General features: G+C 43.1%; 1 protein-coding gene across 6 annotated transcripts in view; it reads right to left on the bottom strand.

Moving 5' to 3' along the window:
* Positions 1-20,322, bottom strand: part of pde1a (phosphodiesterase 1A, calmodulin-dependent) — a 555,040-nt gene that overhangs the window by 438,516 nt on the left and 96,202 nt on the right. The window lies entirely within an intron of this gene.

The following is a 20,322-nucleotide window of genomic DNA, read 5'->3' as shown; positions in this document are numbered from 1 at the left end:
AGTGGACTCTGTGTCACAAGTGTTTCCAATCTTAATTCTCTGAAGCATTTGTAATGAGAGAAACAGAACAATGACAATTGGTCACAGTGAATGAAATAAAACCATTTTCTAAGAATTGTGGGTTTCTACCATTGACCAAATGTTGAACTATACCCTGAGCCCTGACATTTTCTGTCTCCTATGTGAATGTTTACGAATACCAAACACTGGAAATTACACACAATACCAACAACACTCACAGCGAGCAAGTAAAAAAACATCTCAGCCAGCGTGTTCCAAATTGCAGAAAACTTGGTTTTCATTCCATTCCCAGGCAAGTTTTTGTCTGGCTTGATACACAGATATAATGCATTGTAATTCAAAAGAAAAAAAATGGCCATTGCACAAAATATGTTAATTTCCTTGAAAATATTCTGTGGTTACACATTGGCTGTGAGCCCAGGAGTGACTGGAGTTGATAGGTCACTTTTGGTGAAGTATTATTACTCCATGGTAAGTAAACAGTTTTATTCTAAAAAGGTGAATTTATTGGTTCAAGCTAGGTAGGAAATTCAAGAATTGTCATTACACATTACAGAAGTTGGGTACTGCTGAAAAGCGAAACATGCTGTTGAAACTTTTCATCTTACAAGCATCAGAACAGATGCAAGAATACCAAATTTCAAAGGGAGCCACAATCAATACTGTATGAGAAAAGAGTACTGATTGGTTAGCAAGTCCATTCTGATTGGTTAAGACATTGCTGTGACAATTGCACCCGGGGGCTATTGTCCCTCATGTATTTGTTTATTCAAAAAGGTGCAATGTCTTGATATATCCCTTTTATCTACAGAAGATAGTTCCCAACATTATAAATATATGTAACACCCAGCAAATGTAAGAGAATGATAGTGTGAGCCCAACTAATAACCTTAAAATTGTGTAATTCTTTTCAATCAGAGTCGCCTTGTCAATCAACACCCAATTTCCCATGCAAAATAATTTGATGTTTCTTTGAAATTTGGAATTCTTGCACCTGTCTCAGAGTTCAAGAAAAAATGTCTCATTTTTCAGCAATAACTTAAAAATTATAATTAGAGAAGGATAAAAGAAACTGATGTCTGGGCTAAGAACTGCAGGATGCTATTCGCATGGACTTACATCCTTCCTAAAGAGTGATGTCCAGAGTTAGCCACAATACTTCAGTTTGGGATCTAAAACTGTATTTTATGAAGGTTTAATATAAATTCTTTGCTTACGTGTTCCATGGGTAGAACCTGAATAGAACTGGCCCCCCTCACAGCTGGAGGGCTGGTAGCAGGTCTTGAGCCCATAGCCATTTATCTTAGCCATGGCTTTGACATAAGGCTGGAATTCTTTGGTCTTGGGACACCCCGCTACTGCCGTCAATGAGAATGGAGAATTTGGTGCTCAGGTAAATCTCCATTCACTGCAGCAGGACTAGAGAATTATAGCCATGAATGAGTCAGAGAATTCCAGCCATAGTCTGACGTCATAGAATCACAGAACATTACACAGAGGAAACCATTTAGTCTGTGCCAGTCTTTGAAAGAGCAATATAATTAGTTCCATGTTCTTTCCTGATAACATTGCAAATTCCCTCCTGCCCTTTCAGCATTTATCCAATCCCTTTTGAAAGTTATTATTGAAACTTCTTCCACCGCCCTTTCAGGCAGTTTGTTTCTGATTATATCTTTTCATTGCATAAAAGATGTTTTCCTAATTTTGGCTTTGCTCATTTTGTCAATTACCTTTAATCTGTGGCCTTTGATTGCAGACTTTCTTGCTGCTAGAAACAGTTTCTCTTCTTTATCAAATCCCTTCATGATTTTGAATCCTCAATTTAATCACCCCTTAACCTTCTCTGCTCTAAAGAAGACAACACAAGTGTTTCTAATCTCTCCACATAACTGAACATTTTAATTCCTTGTACCATTCTGGTAAATCTCTTTTGAATTCTTTTTAAGGCCTTACACCCTTCCTAAAGAGTGATGTCCAGAGTTAGCCACAATACTTCAGTTTGGGATCTAAAACTGTATTTTATAAAGGTTTAATATAAATTCTTTGCTTACGTGTTCCATGGGTAGAACCTGAATAGAACTGGCCCCCTCACAGCTGGAGGGCTGGTAGCAGGTCTTGAGCCCATAGCCATTTATCTTAGCCATGGCTTTGGTGTGATAATTCCAGGTGTAATGACTATGTGCAAGCATGATCATGGCCTGTACTCTGTCAAGAATGCTCAGATTTTAATGGGATCTAGGGAGAAGTCTGAATGACTGTAAGAAAGCTTGCTGTGGACGCATTCTGAAAACAAGAGAAGAGGAAGTTGTGATGAAACTGCTCCCTGGCTCTGACTATTGTCCGGGGGTCATGCTCGAGGCTTTAAAGGACCAGTAGAGACATTTTCCACCCTGAGGACAGAGCCAGCCAGCCAGCCAAACAAAGCAGGAGAGGCTGGAAGAAAGAAAGGTTGTAAATAGCAGGACTTGTGCCCAAGACCTAGTTTCAATGTCGCAAAGAATTTAGTAGTCTCATTAGACGCAGAAAGATGAGTGACTAACTTGTTGCAGATGATATCTATCACTCCCTCACCTCCCTAGTTTTCTCCTGCACAAAAGTTCTCTGACTGACAAATCTTATTGCATCCTTATATTAATCCCTCATCATCAACTTGCTTAAATGTTTTCCCAATTTCCACACCTCACGCTCAAAGCTCTCTGCTTTCTCTTGTTGCAGGAGAGAAGAGCCTTCAAAACTAGGGAAAGACAGAGAATCTGCAACCATTGGCTGTCATGAGGGGGGATGTCCAGGAGATTGGTAGGGTGCCACATACACACGGGCATTATATATGGAAAGATGGGAGTGGCCCAGAGACCTAGTAACAGCACTAGATGATGCACTGCCACTTGGTATTTAAGTCACTCATGTTCTATTGATATTACCACTAACTGAACTATGATGTGTCTGTATCCTTTCTCAGTGTCAGCACTACGCTCATCCTTACACTGTCAGTACGTTCTGCACCTTCTCCTTTCCTTCTCTATGTATTGTATGCTTTGTCTGCATAGCACACAAGAAACAATACTTTTCATTTTATTATTGTCACATGTCTTAGTATACAATCAAATCAAAATCAAATCCCATTATCCAACCCTTAAAGGCACAGCCCCACATGCTGCCTCCTATTCCAATGACAGAAACCATCCATATCCAGATATAGCTGGGACAGTCTTTGACAGGGTGCTCATGGGTTCTGAAGCAATGGAATAAGCACCTGCTTCCAGCTCAGCTGAAGTGTTTTTTTTTAATTCATTCATAGACATTGCTGGCTAAGTGAAGTTTGCCCCCTAATACCCATTGATTCCAGTTTTGCTAGGGCTCCTTGATGCCGTACTCAGTCGAATGCAGCCTTGATGACACTCTCACCTCACCTGTGGAATTCAGCTCTTTTGTCCATGTTTGAACCAAGGCTGTAATGAGGTCAGGAGCTGAGTGACCCTGGTGAAACCCAAACTGGACATCATTGAGCAGGTTATTGCTGAGCAGATCCTGCTTGATAGCACTGCTGGTGACCCCTTCCATCACTTTACTGACGATCAAGAGTAGACTGATTGGGCAGTAATTGGCCAGAATGGAATTGCCCTGCTTTTTGTGCACAGGACATACCTGGGCGATTTTCCACATTGTTGGATGTATGCCAGGGTTGTAACTCTAGTGGAAGAACTTGGCTAGGGGAGCAGCAAGTTCTGGAGCACAAGTCTTCAGTATTATTGCCAGAATGTTATCAGGGTCCATTGCCTTTGCAGTATCCAGTGCTTCTAACCATTTCTTGATCATGGAGTGAATCAAATTGGCTGGGGACTGGCATCTGAGAGGCTGGGAACTACTGGTGAGGGCCAAGATGGATCATCCAGTCGGCACTTCTGGCTGAAGATTGTTGCGAATACTTCAGCCTTATTTTTTGCACTGATGTGCTGGGCTCCTCCATCATTGGGAATGGGGATATTTGTGGAGCCTCCTCCTTCTGTGAGTTGTTTAATTGTCCACCATCAGTCGCAACTGGATGTGGAAGGACTGCAGAGCTCTATCATTTGCTGTTTTTGCCGTTTGGCTTGCAAGTAGTCCTGTTTGGTAGCTTCACCAGGTATGCCTGGTGCTACTCCTGGCATGCCCTCCTGCACTCTCCATTGAACTAGGGTTGATCCCCTGGCTTGATGGTAATGGTTCAGTGGAGGATATGCCAGGCTATGAGGCTGCAGATTGTACTGGAGTACAATTCCACTGCTGTTGATGACCCACAGCGCCTCATGGATGCCCAGTCTCGAGTTACTAGATCAGTTCAAAGTCTGTCCCACTTAGCATGGTGATAATGCCACACAACATAATGGGGATTATTCTCAATGTGAAGACTAGACTTTGTCTCCACAGGGACTGTGTGGTGGTCAATCTTACCAATACTGTCATGGGCAGATGCATCTGCAGCCGGCAGACTGGTAAGGATGAGGTCAAGTATGTTATTTCCACTTGTTGGTTCCTTCACTATCTGCTGCAGACCCAGTTTAGCAGTTATGTCCTTTAGGACCCGACCAGATTGATCAGTAATGCTGCTGCCAAGCCACTCTTGGTGATGGACATTGAAATTCCCTGTCTAGAGTACATTTTGCACCTTTGCCACCTTCAGTGCTGCTTCTAAATGTCGTTTAACATGGAGGAATACTAATTCATCATCTGAAGGTGGACGGTATGTGATAACCAGTGAGAGGTTTCCTTGCCCATGTTTAATCTGAAGCCATGGGACTTCATGGGGTCCAGAATCCCAGGGCAACTCTCCCCCGACTGTATACCACTGTGTCGCCACCTCTGCTGGGTCTGTCCTGTCATCAGTAGACTCTTAATTCCAGATTTTTTTTTTTATATTGAATTCAAATTCTACCATCTGCTATGGCGAGATTTGAACCCAGATCCCCAGAATATTATCTGGGTTTCTGGGTTAATAGTCAAACAATAATACCAAAAAGCCATCACCTTCCCAGAAGAGGCGGACTAAAAAGATGTGTTAGCTCCACAAGGGATTTACTTGAGCATTTTATGACAATGCTATTGCAGTAATAATGAACTTTATGTCAATGAATGAAAGAGTGAACCTTTAGTTTATTGCATTTTCCATTCACTCTGCACAGTAGCTTCTGATGAGCTCTATGATCAGCCTTTATGTAACAACGGGGATTAGTATGATGGTGGGCTGGTTGACCATTGGAATGTGGTCTTAGGGAGCAGCAGGGCATAGGGTTTCCAATGACACAGATCACATACAAAAGGCACATCTGGATACTTCTATGGCAGCCAGGGGTGTGCAACTGCAGGCAAATTAACTACATCTGGCTCCTCCTCCTCTTCCTTTCCTTCCTCATCATTCATGCTTACCAGCCATTCTACATCCTCTGTTACTACAACTTCATTGCTCTTTGTAACATGATATTGTGAAGGACACAGCATACCCATCCTGAAGGTGGGATGTACTTACCTTCAGATCTGTCCAGACACCTGAACCACATATATCTTGAGGAGCCTAATAGTTTATCCATTATCACCTGTGTTATGGTTACCCCTTAGTGTCCAAAGATTTGTGGGTTAGGTTGATTTAGTCATGCTGAATTGTCCCTTAGTGTCAGGGGATTAGCAGTGTTAATACATGAGGTTACAGGAATAAGGCCTGGGTGGGATTGTTGTCAGTGCGGACTCAATGGGCTAAACAGCCTCCTTCTGCACTGCAGGGTTTCTATGATCTTATGATTCCTGTTGTCTCTCTCCCCTGGTTTACTGGTAGGGCTGCTCACCAGGAGTCAGCAACTAGGCATTTAGAGGGTAATCCTTTAACCCAGGAGCCAGCTGTCTGGAATACTGTGCGAATACGTGAGGGAAGCCTGACTGTTCCCTGAATGTATTGCACAGATAGGCATGATCACCTTCCAGAAGTTACAAATTAGTTGGACATTGAAGGAATGAAATCTTTTATGATTGATGAATAATCCAGGCTCATCGGACGGTTCCTTGATTACCCCAGTAGGGGGGCATGATGGCACAGTAGTTAGCACTGCTGCCTCTCAGCGCCAGATATCTGGGCATGATTCCCAGCTTGGGTGACTGTCTATATGGAGTTTGCATATTCTCTGCATGTCTGCATGGGTTTCCTTTGGGTGCTCCAGTTTCCTCCCATAGTCCAAAAGACATGCTGGTTAGGTCATGCTAAATTCTCCCTCAAGTACTTATGAACAGTAGAGATACACTAGTTATCTCTAGCACACCCTGGAAGGAGCCATAGGCAAGAAAATAAGGCTACGGTGACTTTGACAGTCATTGGCAATGCATGTTCACACTTGGAAGAAGGTCTTGTTCCAGGAGGTTGCAGATATCAGCAATAATCTGCTGCAAAAGCTTGAGCCTTTAACTGTTGCACTGTCATGTTGAGGAAGATCACCCTCTGACTATGGGCCCTCTGCGGATCTCACCTCCTTGGAGATGCAGCTCTATGTCTGCTCCCTATGTCACATAGAGCAGCAGCAGAGAATGTGGCTGCTGTTGGTGTTGCTGCTCCTCCTCATGTTATTAGCACCCTGGCTGTTCTTGCTGCTGGTGGCTCTGCAACGACCATTGTGGCTCCTGGCATTATTGATGTTGCTATGGCTGTTACTGCTGACGTCATCAGAGGGGCCCGGGCTTCTGCTGCATAAATGTTTTCCCATCTTACAGTAAAGTTCATACGAGTGGAAGTATACACCAAAGCACTTGGACGTATCGTGGTAGCGTGAGCGAGTGGTCTGAGCCTCAGGATTAAGGCTCCAATTTCTACAGATGCATGGGTTCAAATCATACCACCATCAAATTAATTTGAGTTTGGGCGGCACGATAGTGCAGTGATTAGCACTGCTGCCTCACAGCACCAGGGACCCGCTTGGGTCACTGTCTACATGGAGTTTGCACATTCTCTCTGTGTCTGCGTGGATTTCCTCCAGGTGGTCCAGTTTCCTCTCACAATCCAAAGATGTGCAGGTTAGGTGGACTGGCCATGTTAAATTGTCCCTTAGTGTCAGGGGGACTAGCAGGGTAAATGAATGGAGTTATAGGGTGGGGATAGGGTCTTGGTGGAATTGTGGTCAGTGCAGACCCAATGGGCCGAATGTCTCCTTCTGCACTGTACGGATTCTATGATTGTTGAAATTGATATTAATGATTTTAGGTTGTCAGAACAATAGTCTTGCAGGTAAGAGCACTTCACTGTGGTAATCCACTAGATGATAAATTTCACTCTTTAAAGGCTCACAGCATGTCCATTTCATTAAACAATCATTGCCTGCTGTGTCCTCACCTCATTGACCCTGGCAAGACGCAGAAAGCTCAGGAAACCTGTGCACTGGCTTATTAAAGCCAGAATGCTTGGTTAAAGACAAAGATAATTACTTGTTTGAATATCTTAATAACTCTCCCAACAGCTGCATGGGAGTTCCCCACATACTTGAAAACTCACCCAGGTCAAAACAAATAGTAGGTGCAACTATATTGACATCCTAACCCAATGCCACTTTTCAGGGATTTAATCCTGTACCTGCATCCCAGCCCACCTTGCTTTCAAAGTTAGAATTCTGCTTGACATCTGGATCAATAAAACTTAGGATCTTGTACAAATTTAGCAAGTTTTCAACTTGAGACATACCTTCTGAGGCCTTTATGTGCATACTATGCACTCCGCCACACCGCGCCCACACTACTCTCCACTAAAACACACATACATCCCTGACATCAGGTAGCTCCTTTCTGTTGCCCACCATAGAATTGAACCATTTAGTTCATATTGTCTCTTCTCATTCTTCCTACTAAAATAAATCAATTTACATGTCTTTGCTCATTTGACCCATCTTACTAAGCTCCTTGCTGTTTGCCTCACTGTTTACTACTTTTCTGAATTTCATGTAATCTGCAAACTTTGAAAGTACGCTCTGTATTTCCTAAACTTGGTCATTAATATAGATATAAAAAGAGCAGTGGTCTCAGCATTGACCTCTAGGGAACAGCAAGGCAGACTTTTCACCTGTAAGGAAACTCTGTCCCTTCAGATATTTTATATCCTTGCCCCTTTAATGCCACGTGTGACATTTTTGTTAATAAGTCTATCGTGTGATAACAGGTCTTCTACGTGCTACTTTATCAATTGTCTTTTGAAAGACCATATGTACTACCCTCATCAACCCATTTCATTACTTCAACTTAGAACTCAATCGAGTTCATCAAAGACAATTTACCTTTAATTAACAGGAGCAAATTAATTTTGTCCAAGGCTTATTATCCCTAAAAACTTCCCACCACTGGAGTTAGATTGATTGGCCTATAGTTATCAGGTATATCCTCAGCTTTTTCTCCATTACGGATAGAAAATTTGCAACTGTCCAGACCTCTGCCACCATTCCTGCATCTAAGGAGGTTTGAAACATTGTGGTCAGAGCCTCCATAGCATCCACCCTTACTTTCCTCAGCAAAAAAGGATGTGTCCCATCTACTGAGGGGCTAGTCTACTTGGTAGTGTAATGACTTTAACAAGGCTCACGATGTGGACTCTTATAATACAAACTCCCAGATTATGGCAGTAATGGCTTGTCCATTCAGGAATCCTCCGTGTGTACATAATATGGAGTGCTGGAGTTACTGACACTCTGGGTTTAATATTCTATAGAAGGAAGTACCTGTTTGAGTGGTGCTGGCTATGTAAATAAATGTAAATTTGGGGGATACCACCCTCAGAGGGCTTATTTCAGGTATGACTGGTACTGACTTCCAATCTTTGTGAGGAGGGATGCTTTGAATTACAAAAGAGAAACAGGGAAGAGAGATTAATCTTTTCTTCAAATATATTACTGAGGAGTTAATATCATGGTATCAATTACATTTGTACTCTCCGTTATATGTAACATATTCCATTCATTGTGTGTTATTTGTAACTGATAACATAGGGGATAGTGTTTTGTCAGCCATGTTCCTCAGTAACTTCAAGTGGCATCTGTTTTAAGAGGTTATCCTGAATCAATAGCTGCTGTTTTTCACAATTAAAAGCAATCTATTCTCTGACAATTGAAATGTTCTGCTTAAGTAAGCACCAAATGCTTTCTTCAATGAATCCTCAGGTATTTTCAGTACTTTGTTAATCTGATCTAGTCTCACATGGACAGAAGCATCAAGTTGGATACCGCTGGGACAATTTGTTATTAAACTAAGGTTCCTAGAACACGGAATTTCATTTAATTTGCATGCTGCAGTTTTTCTTTCTCATTCTGGAGAATATGCAGCTACATTCCAATTTGCTGGAAACCAGCACAGATCAGTTGTTTAAATGTTCTTCTCTTTCAATAACAGTGCTTTTCTAACTTCACCAGGATGGTCCCTGATAAAAGAGGGCAAGATCTTTTTCAAATTGCAAACTAGGTCCTCAGTTATTATTCGGCATAAAATGAAAACGGCTGCCATGTTTTCCTGGAAGTTAGCTGCACAAATAGCAAAACACCAGAGCAGGGAAATTATGGTCAGGAAAGAAATCAAATTGGCACCATGCGAACTTTCTAATACTCATCCACATCTTTTTCCAGATATTCCAGCAAACGTTTAGATCAAGCTTCATTATGAACAGCCAGCTTGATTTCTCTAATTGTTTGTACCAGCTGCACGCAGCTACAATATTTACAGTCATATATTATCAAAAACAGCTAGTGGTAGCTGATTGTGTAAAAATTGTGAAAAATACCAAATGCAAATAGACGCCTACTGAAAAGAAGTATTTCCTGGCACCAGCATTTCCATTTGTTTAAAATAGTTTATTACACTTCTATATATGAAGAAGTTGCAATCCACTGTCCGCACTGATACTATTCCATTGTATTCACTCATTTCACTGTATTATGCGTCACCTTGGAAACTGATTTATATTTTCCTCCAACCGTTGAGAAATGTGGGATGTTTACGTTGTTAAGCGCCACTTGAATATGAAATGATGTTGCAAGAAAGTATTTGACACAAAAAAGATCCAGTTAACAACTGCTGAGATTCCTGAACAGTAACACTGGATAACTGATATTTCACATTTCAAACTAGTTTACCTTATTAGCTAGGCCAATATTTATTGCCCATCCCTGATTAAGCTCGAGTCAACTACAGGTTGGGAATGTTCCAACACATTCCTGACTTGTGTCTTGTAGATTATGGACAAGTTTTGATGAGTTAGAGGTGAATTACTCACCAGAGGATTTCTAGCCTCTGACCTGCTCTTGCAGCCACAGTATTTATATGACCGGTCCAGTTAACTACTGTTCAATGTTAAGCTCCAGGATGTTGTTAATGGTAGATTTCAGTGAAAGGAATGTCATTGAATGTCAAGGCGCGGTTGTTAGATTTTGTGTGGTGTAGGTACATCCACAGTGCTCTTAGGAAGGGAGCTCCAGGACTTTTATCCAGTGACAGTGAAGGAACAATGATATATTTCCAAGTCAGGGCAGTGACTGGCTTAAGACCATAAGATATAGGGGCAGAATTAGGCCATTCGATTCATCAAGCCTACTCTGTCATTCAACCATGGCTGATATGATTCTCATTCACATTCTCCTGCCTTCTCCCCATAACCCTAGATATCTGCTGCCCTCGACTTTCCAGATGGCAGTGGTCCTGAGTTTAAAGTTCTTTTAAACAGCCTTGGTGAGTTCCTGCAGGATGCCTTGTAGGTAGTATACATGGCTGCCATTGTATGTCAGCGATGGAGGGAGTGAATGTCTGTGGATGGGGGATCAATGAAGTGAACTTCTATGTCCTGGATGACATTGAGCTTTTTGAGTGTTGTTAGGACTGCGGTTGCAAGTATACATCACATACTTGACTTGAGCTTTATAGATTATGGACAGGCTTTGGGAAGCTAAGGGGGTTGAATTACTCAGAGGATTCCCAGCCTCTGACCTGCTTTTGCAGCCACAGTATAACCTGTATCCTCTCATAGCAACCATTTCAGCCCTGGGAAATAGCCTCCGAGAATCCACCCTATCTACTCCTCTCAACATTTTATGAACCTCTATCAGGTCGCCTCTCAACCTTCATCTCTCCAGGGAGAAGAGACCTAGCTCCCTCAACCTATCTTCATAAGGCATGCCTCCCAATCCAGGCAACACCCTTGTAAATCTCCTCTGCACCCTCTCAATAGCTTCCACATCCTTCCTGTAGTGAGGCGACCAGAACTGCGCACAGTACTCCAAGTATTGCTTCAACTGCTGCTTCACATGATCCCTGGCCATGTGAAGCAGCAGTGCTAACGACAGTGCCACCGTGCTGCCCTACAATATTCCAAATATGTCACAGGTAAGTTACATGGTATCAAAGTAAACCACTTCACTTATTAGGACAGGAACTACAAAAACAACAATCAGTCCTATTAGTGCCTTGTACTCCCATTTACCAAGGACTATATCTGACTTGCAATTTCTGTCCTACAGTCCATTGCTCTTGAAAAATATCCACTGTTTAATCAGGCTCATATTAAATTTTTATTAAAAGTCAAAAATCACATCCAGATTTTTTCGCCGTTCTACTATTTCCAGTGGAAACTCAGCCAACGTCAGAAACATGACTTTCCTACCAATGTGTAATATCTTATGTGTATTAAATTCCATCTGTTGTCCCTTAATCATTCTTGCAAGCTCCCCAACACAGCTTGCCAGCTCCACATCATTGGCGGACGTTGTCTTCTCATTCACTTTATTTACAGACAAGATGAGCTGCACACTCAAAGTAAAATCTTACAGAATTCCATTAATCATTTCTTCCAAGTTGAAGCTTATAGTTTATCTTAACCTTGTAACTCGATTGAATCTATATATCATTGTGCTGACAATTTGAAACATCAGTAAATTTATTCTCTCTGCAGGGTTGATTGACTTGCTGAATGTTTCCAGCATTTACTGTTTCAAAATATCCAGCATCGGCACCCTTTTTGCTTTCCATTAATCTTTGTATACCAGTTAGTGAATATTCAGCATTAAACATGAGTGAAACATTTCAGTGCATACTTTCCGGAACTCTGATCTTTGCTTCCACATGTCCAAACGTAAGAACAAGCACTGAAGGACTAGGAATAAACAGTTGAATTCCTTCAATCCAGATGCAATGATTTTCCTCTGCAACAGTATTGTTGGTTTCTCTCTCTCAGCCTAACGCATCTGCACACACGCACGCACACACACCAATGTTCCATACTCCTAGCTGCAGATCAGGCTTTCCCTCTGATTGGGCTTTAATTTCAACTCTGTTGGGTTCAATATTAAACTTTGTGATGAGAATTCTTTTCTAGTAAATACTTAGCCAATTGTTGAAAATCATATCAAACATCTACTTCTTTCTCCTATTCAGAAACAGTGAGTAACACAATTGCCTGTTATGTTTACATTTTTTGAAAGTTGTAACAGAACTATCAGTGGGACAAAGAGTGAAAGTTCTCCCAAAGTCATACAATCTGTCTGGAACAGATTTACAGTGTGATGGGTCAGTCTTCTACTCCTTTCCCTCTGGAAGGGGCAGGATTCTCCAATCTCATCAATTCCCACTCCAGGACCAGTGAGAATGGAGAATATGATGCTCAGCCAAAACTCCATTCACTGCAGCAAGCACTGGAGAATCCCAGCTGTGGGCGAAGTTGAAGGTTTCAGCTAGACTAATGGAATGAAATTCATCTCTTTTTCATCAGTTATAAACTATTCTGCACACTCTTAATCCATTTTCAATAACTAATATCATGATTGATATTTTTGCAGAAGTTGGCAATTTATCTCAAGCTTTCTAACAAGGAACTAATGGAATCCATTCCATTGGTGCATTAGTACAATTGTCTGAGATTAAAGTACAATTTTGGGACAGTATGACGTAGCAATACTACATTTGATCACAGTTACTGAAACTGAAGTTATAGAGAGTCATAGCGTCCTAGAGATATACAACACAGAAACAGGCCATTCAGCCCAACTCATCCACGCCAACCAGGTTTCCTAAACTGAACTAGTCCCATTTGCCTGCGCTTGGCCTATATCCCTCTAAATGTTTGCAATTCATGTACCTGTCCAAATGTATTTTAAATGTTGTAATTGTACCTACCTCTCCCATCTCCTCTGGCTTCCATATAGCACCACATTCTGTGCGAAAAGATTGCTCCACAGGTCCCTTTTAAATCTTTCGCCTCTCACCTTAAACCTATGCCTTCTAGTTTTGGACCCCCTTAATTTGGGGAAAAGATCTTGGCGAATCACCTTATCTATGCACCTCATGATTTTAGAAACCTCTGTAAGGTCACCCCTCATCATCCTACGCTCCAGCGAAAAAAGTTCCAGCCTCTCTTTATAATTCAAACCCTTCAGTCCCAATAAGATCCCATTAAGCCTTTTCTGCACCCTTTCTAGTTTAATAACATCCTTCCTACAGCAGGGTGACTAGAATTATATGCCGTACTCCAAATGTGGCATTACCAGTGTCTTGTACAGTTGTGACATAACATCTCAACACCAGTACTCAATGCTTTGACCGTTGAAGGCAAGAGTGTCAAACACCTTCTTCACTGTGCTGTCTACCTGTGATGCCACTTTCAAGGAACAATGTACCAGCACCCCTAGGTAACCTCTGTTTGACAACACTCTCCAGGACCTGCTATTAACTGTGTAAGTCCTGCCCTGGTTTGTCTTCCAAATGCAACACCTCACATTTATCTGAATTAAACTCCATCAGCTATACTTCAGCCCAATGGCCCTGTGGATCAAGATCCTATTGTAGTCTTACACTACACTACCAAGTTCAGAAATAATAATGCCCGAAATCTGTCAATTTGACAAAAAATATATTTACTTTAAAAATACATGGGACAGAAGCAAGATTCTCTTTTAATTTGTATCAGTTATCACTGATTACCTTATTTATCTTTCCATGTCAAAAAAAAGTTATCCCAAGAATTACTTCCATGCTTATCAAAGAGATTTCCTCATCTGCCCTGTGAGATCTTTACTGTTGTTGCATATATCACAAGACAACAAATGCTCTAAAGGGCAGATACCACCCATTAGTCACTCAGGAGTATTTGGTTACTTTAAAGCTAATGGGTTGCATCAACAGCTTTTTGATATACTTTCTGAATGTCAGTAATAGCTTAGATTCTTCCCAGTTTTTACGAAAGGATATAACTTCATATTGTTTCCCAAAGCAATTCAACACATGCAAATTAAAAACCAGTACTGTCCTCTACATGAATATACTCAGTAGCAACTTTAATGAGTCGCCAGTGTAATGTACACTGAATTCCTTCACTTACATGCAGATGAATTTTTCATTTAATTTTCAAGTAGAAGCAATGATTACAAATGTCAGTATCTTACAAAGTCTTATCTATATTACAAACAATTATGAAAGCACTAATTTCTAATACTTTTCTCAAGTTGATCACTCAAAAAATGAAGATTGAATGAAATAATTAAACAAAATCAACACTGGTGTGTATACATTGTTTTCTAAATATGCTGTTCAAGACTCCACCTAGGAAATCAATCCACACAGCAAATTAAAAATGAAAGAGCAGCTACTTCTCTGTCATGCTTTATGAATTGCAAAGATCATCCGGCTTAATGCAGGAATGTCCTGAATCGTTTACATGCAGCATCTGCTTTCAGTGCAAGAGACTGAAGCTAAATGGGTGGAATTTTACCTGATTTTTTACAAACGTAGAAACTAGAAACAGGAGTAGGCCATGCAGCCCTTTGAGCCTGCTCCACCATTCATCCTGATCATCTAATTCAATATCCTGATCCCCATTTCTCTTGATCCCTTTAGCCACAAGACCTATATCTAATTTCTTCTTGAAATCAAAGTTTTGGCCTTAACTACATTCAGTGGTAGTGAATTCCATACATTCACCACCCTCGGTGAAGAAATTTCTCCTCACCTCAGTTCTAAAAGGTTTACCCCTTATCCTCAAATTAAGACCTCTAGTTCTGGACTCCCCCACCATTGGAAACATTCTTTCTGAATCTATCCTGTCTAACCCTGTTAGAATCTTAAGTTTCTATGAAATCCCCTCTCACTCTTCTAAACTCCAGTGAATATAATCCTAATCAACTTAATCTCTCCTCATGATGGATCTGCCATTCCAGGAATCAGCCTGGTAAACCTTTGCTCTACTTCCTCTATAGCAAGGACATCCCTCCTCAGATAAAGACACCAAAACTGCACACAATACCCCAGGTGTGGCCTCACAAATGCTCCATACAATTGCAGCAAAATATCCCTATCCTTATACTCAACTCCTCTCACTATGAAGGCTAACATATCATTTGCCTTCATTATTGCCTGTTCTACCTGCATGCTTACTTTCAGCGACTGATGCACGAAGACTCCAAGGTTGTTGAGTATCCATCTCTCTCAATTTATACCCATTCAAATGATAATCTGTTTTCCTTTTATTGCTACCAAAGGGGATAACCTCAGATTTATCCACATTATAGTGCATCTGCCATGCATATGCCCACACACTCAGCCTGTCCAAATCACATTGAAGCATCTCTACATCCTTCTCACTTCTTACCCTCCCACTCAACTTTGTATCATCTGCGAATTTGGAGATAATACATTCAGTTCCCTCTTCCAAATCATTAATACATAATGTGAACAGTTGAGGTCCTAGCACAGATCCCTACAGAACCCCACTGGTCACTGACTGCCAATCAGAAAAAGATCCATTTATGCCAACTCTTTGCTCCCTATCTGCTAGCCAGCTTTCCATCCATCTCAAGACATTATCTGCAATCCCACATGCTTTAACTTTACATAGTAGTCTGTTACGTGGGACCTTGTCAAAAGCCTTCTGAAAGTCTAAATAAAACACATCTACTGGTTTTCCTCGGTCAACCCAATAGTTACATCCTCAGAAAATTCCTTCCTCAGATAAAGACACCAAAGCTGCACACAATACCCCAGGTGTGGCCTCACCAATGCTCTGTACAATTGAAGCAAATCATCCCTACCCCCAGTGCTCAAATCTCTCGCTATGAAGGTCAACATACCATTTGCCTTCTTTATTGCCTGCTGCACCTGTGCACATACTTTCAGTGACTAATGCACGAGGACTCCAAGATCTCGTTGAATATCCACCTCCCTCAATTGACACCCATTCAAGTAATAATCTGTCTTCCTATTATTTCAAAGGGGATAACCTTACACTTATGGACATTATAACAGATATACAGATCTGTCAAGCATGATTTCTCTTTTGTAAATGCTTGCTGATTTTGCCTGATTATAGCACTGCTTTCCAAACGCTGAGTTATGAAATCCTTGATAATGGACTCTAGCAACTTCCCCACAACTGATTTAGGTTTACTGGTCTATAGTTCCCTGTTTTATCTCCATCTCCCTTTCTGAATAAAAGGCTGACATTAGCTATCCTTCAATCTGTAGGAACTATTACAGAATCCAAAGAATTTTTGAAAATAACCACCAATGGATCTGCTATTTCCTGGGCCATATCCTTCAGTGCTCTAAGATGAAGATTATCAGGACCTGGAGATTATCCACCTTCAGTCCCATCAACTCCCCCAAACCCATTTCTCTACTAATGCTGATTTCCTTCAGCTCCTCACTAAAACATATTTCTCTCAGCACTTCTGGCAAGTTATTCATGTCTTCCTCTGTGAAGACTGAAGCAAAGTACAAATTTAATTGTTCAGCCCTTTCTTTATTCCCTGTTGTGAATTCTCCCGTTTCTGGCTAAGTGTCCAGCTAGCCTGAAACGAGAGAGTTGCTGATCTGATTTTCGGGCAAGTTTTTACGTCCAATTTTATGCATTTAGTCTTTGAAAATATGGGCTGGACCATTTCTAGCCATTAGAGGCAGTAGGCAGGGCCTAAATTGCCAGACATCCGACAGCTTAGATCGGAGCCATAAACTGCGCACGTACAAGAAAACCAGCAGGGGGCAAAAAACAGCTCTGCTGACAAAACACTCACAGGCCAACCTCAGTCCCCCCTCCTTCCCCCGCCCACAGACATTGGATACCCCTCCTCCACATTATTGCTCCTATTTTCCCCTACCAGACCTCCTGCCACATGGCCCCCTCATCAGCCCCCCCAGCTGACTGACATGATCCTCTCTCTCCCCAGCCCCAGTCATCAGAGAGGCACAAATTCAACACCGCCCTCCATCAACACACCTCCAACTGCTGACTTCGTCTCCCCTCCAGTGTAACAAGGCAAATTGCATTAATCTCGCTGGAATGCTCTAATGGGTACATGACTTGCCCAAGCTGCCTGCAGCTGACCTGCCCTAACAATGGAGAGCTCCATAAAAACCCCAAGGATGGACAGACAGGCAGACAGTGCAGGAAGAAATGGTCACTAGGAAGATAGCTCTCTGTTTTTCAGATGCAGATCTGGCCAGCTCACTGGAAGTAGTGGAGACAAGGCAGGACACCCATTTCCACCCTGCAGGATGCCACTGCTCCAGGGGAAGTGATGATAACGCAGCCTGGGAGGCGATGGCAGTATGTGTTAGTGCCAGGGCACTTGCCAGGAGAACCAGGAAGCAGTGCCAGAAAAAACTAATGACCTCACTTGGGTAGCAAGGGTGAGATTTAACCTTACGCAGCATCTTCCCCCTAAATAATCCCCAGATCCCCCCACCCCCAGCACGGTGCATGCTTTCATCCTCGGACCCCCAAGCACCTTCCTTCTCCCACCAAAGAGTATCACAACCCTTGTCCTCAGAAGGCCACCCCCTGAAATCCTGCAGAACTCATGCCAGCAGATTTTACATGGCTCCTTTTGTCCCCACAGGGGAAGAATACCAATAATCGCCAGGAGAGGGTGAAGATAGGGGGTGGTTTGCCCAAGATCCAGGTCCTCATTGCCTTTGAGGAGTAGGTACTGGGGTTTGCGGGAGAGGAGGGCATGTAGACCATCAGCGACAGCATAGACAGGCTAAAGCATAGAAGTGAACACCTGCCAATCCTCCACCTCTTGGAGAAATCTCAAGTAAGTTGTATGCAGCCCAGATTCCTCTTCCTCCCTTGCACTTTAGTTTTTGTCCCGTATTGGAGGAAGGGACCCTAACATGCCCAGGCCACCAGATATCGAGGCTCCTACTGTTGCTCCTGCCCATGACAGCTCAGAAGTCTCCTCGCAATAAGGGGATGAAGGATCCTCTGAGGTTGACACTAGTTTTGTCTCAGCTTCCACTTTGCAACTCTCCATCTGAGAGACTCCCAAGTCAACCGATCAAGTTAGTGGCATGGCATCTGCATCTGCTGATGTACATTGGGTGGAGGAGAGAATGTCCAAAGCCTCTGGCATATGGGGGCCTGCCAGAGGCGAGGACTCAGCTGGCCCCAGGCTACATGCTGAGCCTCTGAGATCACTTCTCCCTCAGCTGCTGGAGATGCAGCAACGAAGCCAGGGAATGCAGGAGGGGCTGATGGCCACATTGGACAGGCTGACAGGCTGTTGCAAAGAGTCCCAAGGTTTCAGGTGGACCAGCTATTGCTTGTCTTGCATGGTTCCCAGGCCAACACTGCAAGGGTGGCATCTGCAGTGGAAAGCCTTGGGTAGGAGATTCTCACCACGAGTGGCAGATTCCAAGTGATGGCCGAGTCACAGTAGGCCACAGCTGAGGGTCTCAACACGCCTATCAAGATGCTGCGGCCCATGGCTGAGAGGCTCAAGAGCTTGCAGGAAACCCAGCGGGACAGTACTGGGACATAGTGGGCTATGCCCATAGCCTTTGAGAACATGGCCCATTCAAAGACAGTCATGGCTGAGAAACTGCAGACTTTGCAGGAGACCCAATGGGACAGCACGATATGGGCTATGACAACAGCCTTTTGGAACATTGGCTAGTCACACAGGATCATGGTTGAGGGTCTGCAGAGGTGGCCCAGTCTCAGAGGACATTTGCTGCTGCCATTGCAGTTGGCCCATGACTCACAGGGCTCAACCAACATGGCAAAAACGCAGGTGGTTCTCAAGGTCTGTCAGGGCTAGGTGACACTGGAGCTTCAGGAGCTCACTGCAGAAGCACCGTTGTCCCATGGAGTGACCTAGGGGCCCACAGGAACCCCGAGAGATGAAGGAGGGCTCGAGCCAGTGCTGAGGCCTTCCATCCAGGAGACTGCAGCTGTGACTACACCTCCTGACTTCCCCTTTCCTGACACCGGGCATTTCAGGGCAGCAGCATGAAGAGGGTGTCACGGATAAGTCCTTGACACCTAGAAGCCGTGATGTGGAGGTGCCGGCATTGGGCTAGTGTAAACACAGTAAGAAGTCTTTAACCACTTTAACCAGGTTAAATCTTTAACCGGGTGTTGTGAGGCTTCTTACCTAGAAGCGTGGGGGCCTCCAGAGGATACTCGCCAAAGACATCACAGGCCACAGGACGCCAGAGGCAGCTGGCCACCTCCACCTTGGGTATATATCCTGCAGAGACAGTGAGATATAGTGATAGGCCATATAAGGTTAAGAAGTTGTAGTGGCACTCAGGTGGCCTGGGTGAAGGGCAACACTAGGTAGATAGAATATTTAGACACTTTAAAGTCTCACATTCACATGTTTTTATATTATCACTTATTTTGAAAGTACTATTATTGGCAACAATAAACATTATTTTAAGTTTATTTATGAGTCACAAGTAAGGCTTACATTAACACTGCAATGAAGTTGCTGTGAAATTCTCCAGTCGCCACAGTCCGGCGCCTGTTCGGGTCAATGTACCTTAACCAGCACATCTTTCAGAATGTGGAAGGAAACCTGAGCACCTGAAGGAAACCCACGCAGACACAGGGAAAATGTGCAAGCTCCACACAGACAGTGACCCAAGCCAGGAATCAAACCCAGTCCCTGGCGCTGTGAGGCAACAGTGCTAACCAGTGTGCCGCCCACCTGTGACTAATTTGTCTTTGATTAGCCTCTAACAGGAATGTACATACCTCAATGGTCACCGGGGGACCCTGCACATTGATGTCAGTGGGAGAACCCCTCAATGCACTGCTCTTCAGAAAATCAAGGCAGTCAAATAATTCACTGACTACAGCAGGGTGGCATGCATTGGCTGCAACTTACAACATCTGTCATGGAATCCCCAGAACCCACAAGAGATTCTCAACCACCACCTCCCCTCCCCCCCCAACCACCCCACCCTCCTGGGGCCCTGCATGGGAGTTTAGTGATCCCTTACTCACCACCTAGGTGTGGGCCCCTGGGCCAGCAGAAGTCAGACTAATTTGCA

Source organism: Carcharhinus amblyrhynchos, chromosome 11 (assembly GCF_965287045.1).
Source record: "Carcharhinus amblyrhynchos chromosome 11, sCarAmb.v2.hapA, whole genome shotgun sequence".
Taxonomy (NCBI): domain Eukaryota; kingdom Metazoa; phylum Chordata; class Chondrichthyes; order Carcharhiniformes; family Carcharhinidae; genus Carcharhinus; species Carcharhinus amblyrhynchos.
The sequence above is the reverse complement of the archived record's forward strand: the minus strand, read 5'-3'. Positions and strand labels throughout refer to the sequence as shown.